An 18944-nucleotide genomic window follows, 5' to 3' on the forward strand; every position below is an offset into this window, starting at 1 on the left:
CACTCTCATATATTCTTCCATCTCTTTGGTGGTCTTTCGGGGTGGTATATTGTTAGCCGCAATATAAAGGATCCTTGATTCATCCATCTTATTAACACGGTCTCTCCAGAATCTTCTTCTTTCTCTACTCCATCGTACCTACTTCATCTCCGGTCTCACAGGTTCTATCTACCTAATATCTTCGTTTAGAATTCTGTCTCTGAGCGTCCTCCCTGTGACAGCACTTAAGGCTTTAATTTCCGATGTTACGGAGTAATAAATTGATATGAGAGAGAAAAAAACATATATATATTATGACTTCCTATTGGAATCAAAACTAGGATCTCCAGCAAGGTAGTCAAATGCGCTTACCACTACACTATTTAGGCGTGCACAAAGTATGAGATTAGGGGCTTTTGAAGGAACTCGCAATCTGGATTATTTAGTGTGAGATCGGCTGCGCGAGAAGCCGAACGTATCTCTGCACACGATTTTTTTTAAAATGTATAGTATTAGGATTTGACTTTTGGAAAAAATATGTATAGAAAAAAAATTCAATCTATTTTTTAACTACTTGCCTTTCAATAACTCTTTTTATTATCAAAACCATGTATTTATTTTGAAGAAAATAATATATTTTCAATACAAAAACGGCAATTCAAGGAAAAAAAATAAATGTCAAACTTTCTTTTAAAGAAATTATGATGCGATTTATCGAGTACTGGGCCATAAGACCTTTATTTCCGATGTTTCGAGTAATAAATACAAATGACAGAAAAAACACTTATTTATTGTGACTTCACAGAAGCCAAACGTGCTTTCCACTATACTCCTTAGGTGAACAAAAAGTATAAGATCACAAGCTGTTGATGTTTTATGAAATAATGTTCAAATTGAAATTGTTTTCAGTTACAATTTTATATTTCGTCTTGAAAAATTACTGTAAACTGCTGCTGAAGAACTTCACTTCAAAAAATATGCTAAAAAAAATAAATAAATTCCATTTCGCTACCCGGGAAACAGCAGTGAATGAGAGATCGATTTCCAGAATAATTATTCAGACTTTCATAACGGTCTTTGAGCGCCTATAGATTTACTGCACACGACTCTAAATGTCAGTGGACATTCGTTACTGCACCTAAACCAACATAAATTTATATAGTGCGAATTTAGTCCGGTGCTGAAGATTTATTATTGGTCACCCCAGTACCAGGAGAAATATGCCATACATAATGAAAACACAGATTTTTATTTCTGACTTGGTCAAAATAAAATATGGAAATGTGGAACAAAAGCAAAATAAAGGAATGGGTATGATTAACAGTTAATTCTATGAAAATTGTAAAATAGTTAATTTTAATTATAATTTTTGTTTATTTTGTGTGTGGTTTAAATAGATAAAAGCGATAAAAAAATGTACAAAAAATTCCACCGAAATTTTTAAATAAACGTAAGGTAAACGCCCCTAACACTTACCTAGCCCCTATTACTGACATATTTCAAAGTAACTACAGATAACAAGACACTGGTTCAATTATTACTTATTTTGAATATTGTCAACACTGCAACCATGCGTGTTTATATGATGATAATGTTTTGCTGTCAATATTTTGATTTTTTATATTTGAAATGTCAGTTGTAGTTAGGACATCTGGCAAGTAGCGCGCGCACACGAAAAATCCTTAACAGACAAGCCTTTCAAGTTTTGTTTTTAAGGTGTATTATTTTTATTTGATTGATATTTACTTATATTTTATGCGTTAGTGAGTTTTGTGTCTTGGTTTAGTCTTAGTATATGTATTTATATGTAGGTATGTATACAGATACCAAATAAATGTTTTAAAAAAATACAGTTTTTTCTTATATTTCAATTCAAAGAAGATAAATTCAATAAATAGAACAATGACCACAATAATAAATTGTAGTTTGGATATGTTAAAAAATATTTTGAAATTGAGTTTTTCATGAAATTATGGTGTTTTAAAATATGTATTATGTATGTTGTGAAGGGTAAAAAATTATATGGCGAATGTAGTTCGGAAGAACGAAGAAAACTTGTTATGATCAAGTATTTAAAATACTTGAAAGAGTGGGAATAATCGGCGGGTATGAGGAGATGTATGAATATGGAAGAGGCGAAGATTATTTGCAAAGACACATTGGTGTGGTGGTCTATTTTCCCTGCCTTTAGATTAGATCAAAATGTAAAAATAACTCCTAAGTAGAGAAAACCCAGATTTGTGAAGTACATATTTGGACATACGTAAAATGTTGTCGATATTTATTATTCACTCTTGGGACCATCTACCCTTCTTCGTGGGTGAAGCGAGTGTCAAAGTCGTGCACTAGAGGATTTTTATACTTTTAACTAGTATGTTTGGTCAACTATGATATCTTTCCAAAACATTACAAATACTGGAAGTAATTAGAATAAAAATGTTTAAAAAAAAATTGGGTGTAGATTTTTCTTTCAAAAAGTATTTTGAAAAAATTATTCATTGACTCGGCAGTGACTTTGTAGAAAAATTCATCCGTTTTCAATGAAAATTTTATTTGGTAAACAAATAGTAATATTTATCAAGTAAAACTCAAATTATTTTAAAAAAAAAGAAGTAAGCCTCGGTTTTCCTCTGTGCCCTGCGGCTTGAGTTCTGTTTAGAGATTCGTGATCTATTGATTCGGATTTAATCACCGTAGATCAACCCGGCGGTATTACAATCATTAGCATTCCGACGCAGGAAAGTGATCACTTATCACCGGTGCATATTGCAGATTATGAATGAAATGGCCACGAGCGCAAAAACTAAACTCGAACACAGTACGAATCCTATGCCATGGGAATGAATCCACTCGGCTTTTTCATAGAAACGTTTTGTAAATAAAAGCCACGTTTTTGAAATCAGTAATAATATCTATCACAATTCATTTTAAATTATTAAACTATACTAACTACTATATTTACTAAGTATTACATTAAAAAATAATAAATGTATGATATCTCAGAAAAATGCCACTCTGAGGATAATAAGAAATCGCTACGATCGATAAGTATCGATAATGAGTTAGATTTTAAGAAATAGTGGTATTCAAAGAGTAAAACATAAATAAAAAATTTTAAGTTTAAAAGTGCAATTTGAAATTGATATATTATTACCGTATGTCAATTTCAATAGTTTAAAAAAATTAACTTTCTTATGCCACATTATTCTGCTTATTAAGAGCATCGCAGCTTAGAATTATTATAGATATTTCTTTTATCGGAAACTGTTTACTAACAAAAGACGTTTAATTAAATTAGATTTAAACAGAAAATAATATCTTGAATGTTACATTGATGTACCACATCATGAACATTGAATTTTTGTTCCAGATTTATTGAAGTTTACAGAATAAAGAATTTTAAATGTAAAAATGACGGCTTGTTACTGGTAGTACGTTTATGAAACTTCATCTTAAAATATGAGAGGTCCACCTGCCACCTATATTACACAGTTAGTTCTCATTAGTTATAACGTTCATGCAAAAATTCAAGTGAAAAAAATATTATAGACAAAATGTTGTTTATACTATATTTTAAATTAAGTACATACAATTATATGAAAAATAAGGATATTTTCTAATGGTGATAATTTTCTTCGGTTAAATGAAATTTTTAAATGCGGTGATATGAAAAAGTATCGTTCTTTTATTGACCATTTCGAAAACGATAAAGCGTGTTATCTATCAATCTCTTATCGCCGCCTTTAGTAATACAGAAGTGCTTTCTATTTTTACGGTTTTAACATCACGCCGAGAAAGTGAAAATAAATAAAAGACCGACTTGCTCCAGTTCGCCCCGTCCCAATACTCATTACACCGGAGCGGTTATGTAACGGCCGACATGCTGTTTGGGGTAAATCCGTCATCCTATCTGTGCGTGATCGCAAGTAAACAAAACGCACAACCAAAAAATGAGATATTTTTCGTGAAAATTAAAAAAAAATATTGAATGATTGGAATATTTGATGATTAATTTTGATGCATAAGAAAGATTACAAACGTTATAAGACTAAACTCTAGATGAAAGCTGTCCTTATATAATATTCTTCTTTTTCATCTTACTCCTCATTACTGACCCTTGTCGAAGGGATGACTGTTCTCTCTTGACTGCGTTGCACATGGGTTGAAAATCTATATATTCTTATCTTACTCCTCATTACTGTGGGTTGTGAAGCAAGCCTTGTCAAAGCAATGATTATCCTCCAGTTATCCCTTGACTGCACTGAAGCAACCCTTGTCGAAGCAATGATTCTACTCCAGTTATCCCTTGACTGCGATTCTTAACTTGATTGGTCCACCGTGTGGGGATTTTTCTCTCCCTCTCTTCCCCTATAGACTTCCAATCGCAACCAGTCTTTCCAGACTACCCTCATTGTCACTCCTATAATTAAACCAAACCAAACTTAAACTAGCCTATGACGGTCGTCAGCCCCGTAAATGCTCAGACTTCCATATTTTTCTTCATCTTTGATGAGATGTCAAAAAATAATATATATCATATATCATTTTGCCGCACATTCATCTAAAAGATAGGACTTCGATTAAATTCAGTCTACTTTAATCCTTCATTTCCAACTCCATGCTTCATTTCGTACATCAGTGTTGGTACAAAGACTCCATTGTGTATTGCCAGTTATTATACATACATGTAATAGCTGTACGACATTGAAAATCCAAACAAAGTTGCATGCATTACTTTCATTATCCGTTCGCGTGCGTCAAAAAAATGAGCTAATTTAAATTGTTGGCTAAGTGTGCAATTACAAAGGAAAAAAATATTGGCATCTGTGGCCGTCTTCTGTTGGAGAACGTGAATACTCCCCCGAGGCATGGGCGTAGTCCGGCCGCTCATGACGCAACGTTCAGTCGCCATACCTCGCGAAGGCGAGCGAAATGGAAGCTAGCTCTGGACCAGCGGTGGCCAACGAGGGACCCGCGGCTCAAGCATTGGCCCACGCGAAAATAAATGTGGAGGTCCCCACCAAAAAGTAACATTTTTAATATTGCACAAAAAATCATTTTAATGCAAATCTGCCCTGTATTAATTACTGTATTCTATCGAAATTTTAATTAAAGTTGTGATAAAATGTGACCAATCCTTTGTTAAACCAATATGAAATCATTAAATCGCACCAAAACGTAAAATAAACTACAAGCTAAAATTACTGATTACATTTTTATATATTTTTTTTGTATACTTTTATTTAAATCACAATTTATACATATTTAGAACATTTTTTGTAGAGACCCACCAAACCACCTTGTGTGTCTTGTCGGTTGAGTTCTTTTTTAATACATTTTTTATTGTTTTTAACGATTTTAACCTAATATAGACACAAAAAAGATAAAAAATTAAGAATATAAACATTTCACAATTTTCATAAAATTAACTCTTGAGCAAATGACCCATTCCTTTATTTTGCCTTTTTTCCATATTTTATTTTGACCTCTAACAAATTAAAAATGTTCGGAACAATATATTGCAATGTTCGACTCCCATATTTATTGTAAATTATTGGGACTATCAAACCTTCGTTTAACTTAAATATCATTTATAATGGGAATGTAGCGTTTTGGTGACCTCCAAGAATGTAACCAGCTTAAACTTTAAGTGTAATCGTTATTACTTATTTTTACAAAAACGTTAGTAAAGTTAGTATATAACCATTCACCAAGATTTGTCAGACGTAGACTGTTAGTGCATTTTGTTCTGTAAATTATAGTGCTTGTTGGTCCTAGGGTCTACCAAAAACGCATGTGATAACATTTTGTGTAGTTATAAGTGTAGGAATAAAGCTATGGTAGTGACCTTTTCAAATTATAAGCTGCATGAAATTGAAAATCATATTTTCAGGCATTTCTCAGAATGTGAAAATAATCCGTGGTTCGGATCTTGCATTCATCTAAAAAGAGTCTCTGCTAAATAGAAGCTTTGTCAATTTAACACAGATGGCTCTTGTAAACTATCTTGTACAGTGTCGTGAGATAAATGATTTATGAGTTCCAAAAAAATTAGTAGAATATTGCACGTGCACAAAATGATCACTTAACCGGCTTATGCTTTTAAGCCCTGTAAATACCCAAACTTCCATATTCTTCTTTATCTATGTTGAGATGTCTAAATGTTATGATTATATTGTTTAATGGGAAATTCGGGTCGTCTTTTTCACGAATAAAAGTCTAAATCGTAAATTAAAAAAAACTTATAATGAGTTCATTGATTTTTTGATTGAAAATTTAAATGGTAATTAAATTTGTTCTATTTAATATTGTTTCAATTACTCAACTTATGTGGCCCAGAACAAGGAAAAGAAAAAAAGGAAAAAAAAACTAATTCTAACCACATGTAAAAAAGGTTCTTTTATTTATTGTTTCCGCATTTACTTTGTGGTAAGACATGTTAAAATGACTAAGGAAACACTTGTTTTTATACCATTTGAGTTTATTTATTTATGACTGCTAGTTTCGGAAGCTAAGCTTTCATATTCAGTTATCATTCAGACCTGAAGATGGAAGCTTAGCTTCCGAAACTAGTAGTCATAAATAAATAAACTCAAGGGGTTTAAAAACAAGTGTTTCCCTACAAAATTTTGGGTGTGTCCAAATACTTGTTCACAAAATCTGTACTATCTTCAATTACAGTATTTGGACATACTTAAAATGTTGTAAATAAATTATCTGGTCACATTACAAGCATAAATAATAAATATGAAAACGTTATTTTCTGGCGTTTCTCATGTGTGTGATAATAATCCAGGATTCGGACCTCAAATACTAATAAAAGAGTTTCTGCTTAATAAAAAGCTTCTTTTCATCTCACCAATAGATGTCTCTAGTGAGAATTCTAGAAAATTCTAGTAATTCAAGAACAATATTTCAAATTGGTTCATATTTATACAACTTCCAAGAATTTGAGTAGTGTTGTTGTCAATAAAGGGTAGAATTGGTGAATGTTACACGTGTGTAAAGTGATCACTTAAACCAGCTTATGATGGTCGTCAGCCCTGTAAATGCCCAGACTTACATATTCTTCTTCGTCTTTGATGAGATGTCAAAGAGTAATAAGTGTTTCCTTAATCATTTTAAAAAAGGTTCAACGTCCCTGCTTTAGACTCTGCCTACTGGAAATTAAAATATGGTGGAAAATCGCAATTCGTCCTCCTCTCTATTCGTACAAAAAAACAACCATTTGTGCGTACAATTGCGCATGATTTTTCTGAGACAGCTTGATAAGGAAAGAGCACGATAATAACGCAGCATCCAGATTTCTTCAGCTTCTTTTTCCATTTTTAGAAGTCAAATGAATTAAAGTACTACTACTATCACGCCGTATTCTTTCTGCGGTAGGCAAAGAAGATGGAATGCCACACTAGTCTGTCCTGAAATACACTACTAGCTTTCTTCATATTCATCTGTCTTGTCATACATGTCCTCCAATAAGGTGGAATTTTGAGACGACCAGATTGAAAGTCTTTTTCGGCTGTCCTCGTTCTGTTCTACCGATCATATTTGCTAAATATACTTTTTTAGTCATTCTATTGTTATCCATTCACTTTACATGTCCATACCACCTTAAGAACTTTAAAAAATCATTAAAATTATTCCTACTTCTGCCTTTGATTATTTTATATTATCATTTTATTAAATTCTGTCATACAACGATTTCTTCATACATTCATCTTAGGGAACGCATTTTAATGGCGTTCACTCTGCTTTCATTCTTCTTTTACCAATTTCATGTTTTACTTCTACGAGTATACATCAGTGTTGGAATTTTTGGATAAGGAGGATATTTTTTAATGATATTAATATTGTAGTTCTCGGTAGCTCTCACTATTAGGTCGTAAGCCCTGGGATACTCAGACTTCAATCTTCTTTCATATAAAAAAGAATGATAGATGTTTCAAATCAACTAATTTTTCAAATTTGTTTCGATTTAAGTTTTGCTGAAATTATTCATTAAAAAAAACTGATCTATGTAGCTTCTTCTTTTAATTTATTACTCATATCGCTCACTCCTTTAAGAACGTCATAATTCACAAGTCGTCAATTTTTAGTTGTGCGTGTTTTCGGAATGCCTAGAAAATGTTCTATATCCCAGCAAAAGCGGCATATTTTTAACTTAATATTTACCCGCTACAGAGCAGAAAGTGTTGTTTTTGCATTTTGAAGAAAAGGTATTGTTTAATTATTTTTTTAAAATAAACTAAATATTTTTCAGATGGAGAAGAAACCTTCAGGTTTTACCTAAAAAGATCGGTTGCACAATAAAAAAGTTCAATTAGTGGCTTGATATTTATTTTTAATAAATTGTATTTTATTTTTAAACTTTAAAAACATTCTCCGGAAAAATCAAGTTTTTATTTTATTTATGACGTTCTTGAAAGGAATGAGCAATATATGTCGTATAAACTTTTAATTTTTTGTTTTTTTTTCTCTATGAAAATTAAATATTCATAAATATGTTAAACTAACACCATAAATCTATATTTTTTAATTTACATTTTTAATATAAATAGCTTTCTTTCCAGTAGGTACCCTTAATTATAACCTAAAATATAATGTATGCCCACACGCAGGCCATGCCTTGTATAATTTTATTTTGTATTAAAACGGAAGAATATTTTTAAACTTGAAATTATAGATACTATATTGTGATATGCAAAAAAAATAAGGAAAAAAATTGAGACACCTATAATAGGATTATTTTTATCAGTCATTTTGTTTACATAGAAAAATCGCTAAAAAAAAACAAAACAAATTGTTTATTTTAATACGCAAGTGTAAAAATAAATATTATCGGCATGGATTGCATCACTGTGTTGACATAGTATGAAAGCCTTGCGTAGATTGTTACGAAATTTTCTAGTGAGACGTGTCCGGCGAGGCACAGGGGAGTAGCCTGAGAGATAAGCAGATAAGACGTTTGTCAGTTCGATACACTGAATATAAATGGCGTTCGCGGCAGAGTCGTGAACAACGTCATAACACTCTGCCAACTCATATTATTTTGTAAACTTTATAAAATAAAACTACTTTGTTTTGACCACTTTTTATTGGTACACTTAATCCAATCGGTTTATACAAGAACCTTGTCATCATCAGGGTTTATGTACTAAATTCTAAAACATTGAAATACTCATAGTTAATTACCCTTCTCTTACCAAAACTTCCACGCACTCCGTACACCATATGAAAATATAATAAAAAATAAGAAATTTTATTATTTTATTTAAATATCATACTATTTTGTATTACTTTAATTATTATTTATGCTAAACTGGAAGTACACAGCGGAGTCCCAGTTCCAACCCTGATGTTTGGAAGTGAAGCATGGAGTTCGCCAAAGAAGGATGAAAGTAGACTGAATGCAGTCGAAATGCGAGAGTCTGATTGTCACTCTCCTTTATTTTCTATTACACAAATTCAAAGCAATACATAGCTGGGTAAAGCTAAAAGCTAGTCTTTAATAAAAATAAGAAACAGTTTGATCAAAAAATATTGTGATGGAAATGATACTTATTTTCCAATTTTTCGAAATTGATTTTTACGGACGTTCAAATGTTGATATTTAGTTTATAATGCCGTTTTGAAGATAGGCAATTTGTACGTTTGTACCACATTTAGCAAAAGATTGATTGTCTTCACAGTCAAAATAATTATAATGCATGAAAATCGAAGTCAGTCGAATTTTTAGTGTGTTGACTCGGGTAGGTCCCTAAACGGACAGCTAACCTGCCAAATTATCAAATTAACAACAGTAAAATAGAACGGCGATGTGACGGAGGCTATAAAAGCCCTTCCACACTTGAAATCGCTCTCTTTTCACCTGCCCACTCGACCAACTGCACCTAAACCCAAGATCTTCGCACAGAAAGATTATCGTTAACTTAATTCAGTTACAGTAAACCTTCTTTTAACGTTGAGATGAGTACCGCGTTATCGGAGAAAATGTTATAGAGGGTGAATGTTTTTAAATTGGATTTTTATTTAAAAATAACTCATTTCAACAATTTCCTCTGATTTAAATGTACAATTTCAATAAAACCTCAAATATTTGGGAATTAAATACTTCATTTAACTCCCTTAAGAAATTTAAAAAATAGAAGATAAGAAAAAAGTTAATGCCCATTACATATAAAAAAAAATGAAAAAAAATACAAATAAACACTATTATTCCATAAATTATATAAAACATTAAAACTTGAGTGTAAGTCCCTCTCCAAGCACAAGAGCTCAGTTTCTTTTTTGGAGAGGCACAGCAAATCTAAAACTATAAGTTTGCCATATGTATAAATGTTAAGAAATTGTATTATGTTGTTCATAAAAATGTAACTATATTAAATACAAAAAACAAAAAAAAATATTATTTGACACATTTACCTCTTCTAACGTTCCCTCCGATTACGCAGTACCTTACTCAACGTTATAGGGGGGTAAACTCTATTTAATTTTATCAATATTTTAAAATTCTTTAATTTTGAATTATATTTATAATTCCAATTAATAAACAACGTTATTCAAGCAAGTAAGTACGACTTTAATTGCTATAAATTATTCTTGGAATATTAAAACTTACAATAAAAAAAAATATTCGTAAACTTACTATTAAAAAAAATATATTTACTTAGATGTCAAAGTGTTAAATCGCCACTATTTCGCCAGACATCTTATACTACAAAAAATGTTCCAGATTACGTCATTAGGTAATAATAATTAATGCATTATTGGGACCAAGTTCATTTTTGTATAATGAACAACATCGATGTAACGTTATGCGCCATATATACAAGTGATACTGTGTTTTAATTCAAGTCGAGATAATTCTCATTGTTTAGAAGTTCGATCAAGTACATAAATTACAGTTCTCACTTGTTATATGAGTAAGTACACCAGTAAAATAAAAGTTTTTTTCCTGTCAATAGTGCTTTTTTATTTTTCTGTTCGAGATCTTGAATTTACGGAATTTGAATAATTTCAGAGAATAGGATGTTATGGCGCTCATATAATGTTCAAAAATACGTTTTTACTTTAAGTTTTGTTTTATTTGAGAACAATAATTAACTTTAACCATTTATTTACCTTTTTTCATTCATGGTCTATGTTCAATGAAGAAATATCATCAAATTATCAAAATTTATCAAACATTACCATCAAATAATAGGGTACCATCAAAAGTTTATCTATAAAATAATTGCAAAATTATCAATTCAACTATAAATGAATAATAAAGTTAAGATAAGACATAAAACAAAAGTTTATATATAACATAATTGATTTTTTTTTACGATTCCAAAATAACATAGCTCAAAAGTATACCGAAATAATCGTATATTAATTTTACAATGTCTTGCGGTAATATGAAATTTCCTACATCCCTCGCATGTACTAACTTGTGTGTGATTTTCAGATACTTTGAAAAAAAACGTAATGAAAAGTATCTCTGCTATACCAGGATTACATGAAATCGAAGGTTTATTTCGTTATTCGTTTAAGGTAGTTTTTGACTTTTTTGAAAAAAAACTTGCTATTTGTTTATAAGATGGTACCAAGTTATACGCTCTCATACATAATATGGTAAATATTAGTGTGATCTAATGTGGCGGACCTGATTTGTAAGGAAACGACGTACAGTTCGTGCGTCATAAGTTAACAAACTAGAAAACACAGGAACGCAAACCCACTCGCTAACAACGCGGCAAAAGCGCCTATTCTATGCAATAAATAATTCATCGTGTACATCAAACAATGGACTGTCCGCAGCATCCACCATCTTCCATATACAGACGTCATCCGAGATGAGACACTAGACATTGCTGACCACCTAACATCTGTATTAGCGAGGATGGATGCGCTCATTATTTACGCGAGGAGAATGCAGTATCGTGTGACACGAGTGCATCAGTTTTCTATAGATATAGGACATAGAATTTACTGCATTTATTTGTGACACAACATGCTTTAGTTTGCTTGCAATTACAATTGCAAAAAAGGATTTGTACTTTAAAATATGTAAGTCCAGAGACAGACAAACTTCATTTGAAAATATATAAAAAGATAAAAGAAAAAATGACAAATCAAGATTGTATTTATGAAACTAGTCGTCATAAAATAAACTCAAGTGGTAAAAAAAAAACAAGTGTTTTTCTTTTACAACTTCATCATGTCTTACCACAAATTGAATGCCGAAACAATAAATAAAATATTTATGTTATTAAATCCAAATACGCGTTAACGTAGATATTCTCGGTTAACAATGAAGTATTTAAAGTTTCATATATTCTTCCTAACTCCATCTCAACTTATCTTCTTTGTAGACTGTTGGGGTCAGTTCTCGTCCTCAGGTTGTAGGTCCCTCTATCATGAAAACCATACCATACCTTCCAATTATGTTATCTTTCTGTAGCATCCGTGAATTTCTTGGTCTTCCTCTAGTTGTCTTTCGAAGAAGATCCATGGAGATTGCTTGGTTTACAATATGTTCAGGTTCTCTGCGTCCTATGCGCCCATACCATCTCAATTTCCTTTCCTCTACCTTACCATTGATGTCTGTTGCACGCATGTTTCGAACCATTTTATCTCGAAGGGACCGTTTTTCTTAATATTATTGTTTATTTTTATTTTTATTTTATTTACTTCATCATTTACAAAATAAAAATAAAAATAAAATGTACTCACTGAGTTTTTCCGTACGGAGGGAACATTTTACAGTTTACTGTATTCTATCGAAATCTTAATTAAAGTTGCGACAAAACGTGACCAATCCTGTGTCAAACCAATATGAAATCATTATCACACCAAAACGTTACAATTATACAAGCTAGAATTCCTGATTACTTAAAATCATTAATAATGGAATTACAACATTTTGAGTGTGTCCAAATACTTGTTCACAAAATCTGGATTATCTCCAATTACAGGAGTTATTTTCATATTATTTTTTGACATCTCATGAAAGATGAAGAAGAATATAGAAGCCTGGGCATTTACGTTTCTCATGTGTGTGATTGATATCCAGGATTTGGACCTCTCATACTAATATAAGAGTTTCTGCTTACTAAAAAGCTTCTTTACATCTCACCAATAGATGTCTCTAGTGAAGTTCTAGTGATTCAAGAACAAGGTTTCTAAATTGGTTCATATATATAGAACTTCCAAGAATTTGAGAAGTGTGGTTGTCAATAATGGGTAGAATTGGTGAATGTTACACGTGTGTAAAGTGATCACTTAAACCAGCCTATGACGGTCGTCAGCCCCGTAAATGCCCAGACTTCCATATTCTTCTTCATCTTTCATGAGATGTCAAAAAATAATGGAATTGTTACATTTTGGTGATGACCTCCACAAGTGTTGTTCAACTGTTGTTCGCAGGTGCCTTTTGCCAAAGCGTGCCTTTTCAGGACCACTCGCTTCAGGACGGTTAGTTCTCCCCTTTGAGGCGGTCTCTGTCAATCCCGCCTCGGTCCTTGACTAAGATTTATCTCGCTTTGTATGTAAAGCATTCCACTGTCAGCCGAAGCTTTCCTCGCATACCTATTTAATACTTCATACTTATCCGTTAAACGACTATTCTTATTCTTATGTCGACGTGAAATAATTTACCTTGTCAGCTTATAGTAAAATCTTGAAACAATGAAATTTTATTTTCCAGAAATAAATTACTTTTGACGCGTATTTTAGCAACATTTATACCCGATTTTTTTCATTTATTGATTTGGCGTTTTTTTTTGTTGAACTCTTGTAGTTATGTTCGTTTGAACATTCGTTTGAAAATGGCATAACTAGGCGAAAAAATTGTCACAAAATTTATTTTTATGTGTTTTTTTAACAATAAAATACAACTTAATAGACTCGAAAAATCAGTGTATTTAACATTTAATACATAAATTTCTACCTGTATTTCTTTCTACACACTCAACGCTTTCAAAATTGAAAAAATGAAGAATCAATCACCGTTTTTACTTCATCAACTAAGAAAAATACAACAAAAACATTTATGATGTAGCCATATTTTTTAAAATCTTACTAACCACTATGCCGCTTCCCCGCAGGAGTAGCAGAGAGAATAGAACGCCACACTAATTCATATTTGCAAACAATTATCACCTCTTTCACATGCATGCACCTCCTCCTACACACCCGCCGATTATTCCGACTAACGCCACTACCAAGTATTTCAATTACTTGATCATACCAAATTTTCCTTGATCTTCCTGTGCTTCTATTCATACCTATTATTTTGCGAACACGTAAGGTTTTAATGAAAAAATTCTGATGAATTTAAAGCATGGTTCTAAAAAACTAAAATAGTAATAGGTGTACTCTAATATACACAAAGTTAGTATGCGACCGGCTACGCGAGAAGCCACACATGTTACCTGGTTTTAATAAAAATTTAGTAGCGATTAATAATATGTTAATAGCCAAAAATGGCTTTGACGAAAAAAATCATAGCTAACTAACATAATTACTAACTAACTGACCATCATGCCACTTCCCAGCAGGGGTAGGCAGAGAGAATAGAACGCCACACCACTCTGTCCTTGCAAACATTTTTCGCCTCCTCCACGTTCATGCATCTCCTCAAACATACCCGTGGATTGTTACGACTCCTAACCTGACCACTTTCAAGTATTTGGCATACCTGATCGTGCCATGTTTTTCTCGGTCTTCCTCTGCTCCTTTTTCCACTTACATTCGCCTCATAAATTTGTTTTACCGTTCTTTTCTCACTCATACGTTCTACATGTCCAAACCATCTCAACACACCTTTATTCATTTTATCGATACCGAAAAAAATCATATCAAATTTAATGCATGGTTCTTGATTAGTTAAAATATTTCGAGAATAATCAAATGATTATGATGATTAACTGAATAATATTATAGAAATATATAGTGCGTTTTAAACCGACTTGTTTACTGGCAATAATACTTAAAGGTATGAAATGATATTATATTTAAAAATATGTAAATTGAAAGAAGTTGAACGTTTAATCATTGCCTAACAATCGCATTTAAATTTTCAATTAAAAACGTTTTTAATTCAATAAACAATTTTATCAATTGAAACGTTCTCATGAGTAAAGGCCGCTTTTAAATATTCAAGAATTAAATTGTCATTAATAATATTATAATGTGTCCTTTTACCGTACCAAATGGAGATTGTTATCCACCGTTTCTTTAAATATTATTTAAGATTTTATGTTTAAATTAATTTTAATGTATGTACACGAATCAATTAAATATTTAATATGATTCATACATGATAACATGTCTTTACGGAACAGTTTCATGCAAAAATTTCATTGGACAAACGAGTTTCATACATTGTTTTTTTTCTTTTAATCAAAAGACATCATGTATCACTCTATATTGGGTGATTTGATGCGTACATGAAAAGGGAAAATAAAGTTCTATACGATGTACTGTATAATTTTTTTTTTTTAAATCTTAAACCACCCAAGAAAGGTTTTTCAAGAACAAAAACATTGTTAACCTTACCTACTAAATGAATTGAATTCATGACGAGGAATTGAATCTGATATAAATTAAGTGAAAAAGAAAAACGGCATATTTTACTTATTAGATGTACGTACCCAGCCACACGTTTCTGCGGCTCAATCTGGTTAGATAGAAAAGAGAGAAATTGAAAAAGCACCAATCTTTTATGTTTAATTTCACAATGCTTGTGAAGCAATGAAAATATAGAAAATCCATGTACCACGCTGTGTGCCATAAGCAATGTTTGATGTTAATCTTACGTTCAACAGATGACTCTGCCATTGCGGTAAAACCACTGAAAAGATGATTTTTAATACAAACCTGTTATTCCTGTGACAGATAAAAACAGCTGATAAAGGTATAAAAACACGCGCGTATTCGCAAATTCGTAAATTGCAAAGCAATCGATGAATTACAAGAGGTTATTTCTTTATTTATTTAGATTTAATAAAATACATTCTTACAAATAAACTTATTTAAAAAAAAAACAAAATGTGTAAATACATATATACGAATGAATATGTCTAGTATATATATAACTATGTAAACATTTAAATTCTATTGTATTTATGTCTGTCGCACATAGAAACGTATGTATACCATAATATATATCTTTATAGATGTTAGAGCAATGTATCCGAGAAATAAGACATAAACAGGGGAATAACTGAGCTATACGAGTTGTATAGCACTTGACATCTCTTCGCATTACTAATCTCCTTGTGTCAGCATTCGGACAGAAGTACTCTTATTATCAGATCTTACTTTACGGGGAATGTAGTGTCGTAAGATAGAATAAATTATATAATATTATTTTTTGACATCTCATCAAAGATGAAGAAGAACATGGGAGTCTGGGCATTTACGGGGCTGACTAGAACTCACTAGAGACATCTATTGGTGAGATGTAAAGAAGCTTTTTAGTAAGCAGAAACTCTTATATTAGTATGTGAGGTCCGAATCCCGGATTATAATCACACACACGAGAAACGCCAGAAAATACCATTTTCATTTTTATTATTTAAGCTTATAATTTGACCAGACAATTTATTTAAAACGTTTTGAGAGATGTTAAAAAATAATAATCTTTGATGAGATGTCAAAAAATAATATGAAAATAACTCCTGTAATTGGATAATCCAGATTTTGTGAACAAGTATTTGGACACACTCAAAATGTTGAAAATTATATAAAGTAAGAAAGAAACCGTTTTGTTTTAATTAAAAAAAATATATCATCAGAAGAAAATTACATCTCTGTAGAATATGAACGAATTGAGTAATGTAGATTTTTGGAACAGGTAAATATTTGCGTGTATTTAGAAATATATATTTTCTAGGGAAAAGAGAGTGAATGGTGCACAGAATTCAGTTAAAGCAAATAAGCTTTCATCACCTAAAATAAGCTGGCTGTACATAATGGAGTCCTGGTTCCTACCCTAACGCATAGATGTAAAGTATGACATTGGCTGATGAAGGATGAAAGTAGACTGAATGCAGTCAAAATGCGTTCTCTCAGAGGAATGTTTGGCAAAACGTTGTATTATATATAGATGTTCGAATCGTGATATACGGAAATAATGCAGGGCTGAGATAAGCATTATCGATAAAATTAAAATAAGTGTGTTGAGATGGTTTGGACGAGTGAATCGAATGAGCGAAGAAAGGAAAGTAAAACAAATTTATGAGTCGAATTTGGTTGGTAATTGAACCAGAGGAAAACCGAAAAAAACTAGGCATGATCAGGTATGTCGAATACTTGAAGGTGGTTAGGTCTGGAGTTGAAATAATAGGCGTGTACTCGTATATATGAGGAGATGGATGCATGTGGTAGAGACGAAGAATGTTTGCTAAGACAGAGTAGTGTGGCGTTCTATTCTCTCTGTCTACCCCTGCTAGTTAGTAAGTTAGTAATGTGTAACATCTTAAAACTAGATCACAATATGACAAATTAGATATACAAAAAATGGGTTTTGTCGTTACATATAAAAATGATCAACCGAAATTCCCGGTGATTGAAACTAGTCTGATGCAAGGGAAAACCCAAATCCTTCTTGAATAATAATGACCTATTTAGTTTATACACCTTGGAAGAATTAGACCAGACCTGTTAGATAGCATGTGACTTATATTACTGTGTATGGGACATTAGTCACAGGGTCAAAACTCGATTAAAATTATTCATATAGTTAACCCCCCTTGAACATTGAGATACGTACCTTGTTTTAAGGGGAACTGTAGGGTGTTAATTTGAATTAGCGAAAATTACGGAAATGAGTCATTAAAAATTAAAATACAATTTTAGAAAAAAATTACAACTATGTACGTCAAAAATAAAAAAAAATAAGTCCGCCTCCGTGGTGTAATGGTCAGCGTGTTGAGCTACCGTGCTGGAGGTCCCGGGTTCGATTCCCAGGGGGGGGTGAAAATAAATATGAGTGATTTTACACCGTTATATTTATTTAATATTACCCTGGACTGGTTCCTGAAGCGCAAGAGTGATCACCTTGCCTTCATCTAAGTAATGATCAAGATAACACTGCGTCAATTCGATACAGTGCCCTATGCACCATTGGGTGCGGATAAGGGCTATAAGTAAGTACGTGATGTTTTTCCACGAGAATTTTATTTGACCAGTAACCGGGTTTCGTCGTAACCGACATCATTAGACTGGCCTGACCAGTCTAATTATGTCAGTTATGACGAAGCCCGGTTATTGGTAAAATAAAATTCATACGAAAAAAAATTACATAGCTGTTATTTTATTCTATAAAATGCAGTTCCACCAAGAAATGTCAGTACAAAACTTAAATCTAATTAAATATAATTTATAAACATTATGAGGTTCCCTCATATAACACGGTTTCTAGTTAACGTTAGTTCTCTCAACGTTTTAGGGGGGTTTACTGTAATTTGAACCAGTTTTTAAAAAACGAGGAGCAGGTACTCATCAACTTCTCCAGACATCCATATTCTCTACTTACGATAAAGAAGATTCGTCGTCTCTGCCAAGACGCCTATATAAATAAAGGTGTCTCAACAGCTATGTTATTTAATATATTTTTCTTTAATGCTTTTTGCAGATACTTTGTGCCACATTTTATAAAACTTCATAACCACTTTTATTTTTAGTACCTACTGTAATCCAACCGGTTACGACAAGAACCTTGTCATCTTCAGGAACGGACATGTACAAGAACTTTGTCATGTTCAGTGATGGACAAGTACGTGTCCATCCCTGAAGATGAAAAGGTTCTTGTCGAAACAGATTGGAAAATAGTACATAAATTAAAAGTTCTTCTTTTATTTATAAAGTGGATATTATTTTTGCGCTGCGGACAATAAATACATATAATTTTTTAGAATTTATGAGAAATATAAACATACAAATACATTTACATATTTTGTATATCAAAAGCATTC

Source organism: Brachycentrus maculatus, unplaced genomic scaffold, assembly GCF_059751285.1.
Source record: "Brachycentrus maculatus isolate JH-2025_06_01 unplaced genomic scaffold, ASM5975128v1 h1tg000452l, whole genome shotgun sequence".
Lineage (NCBI taxonomy): Eukaryota > Metazoa > Arthropoda > Insecta > Trichoptera > Brachycentridae > Brachycentrus > Brachycentrus maculatus.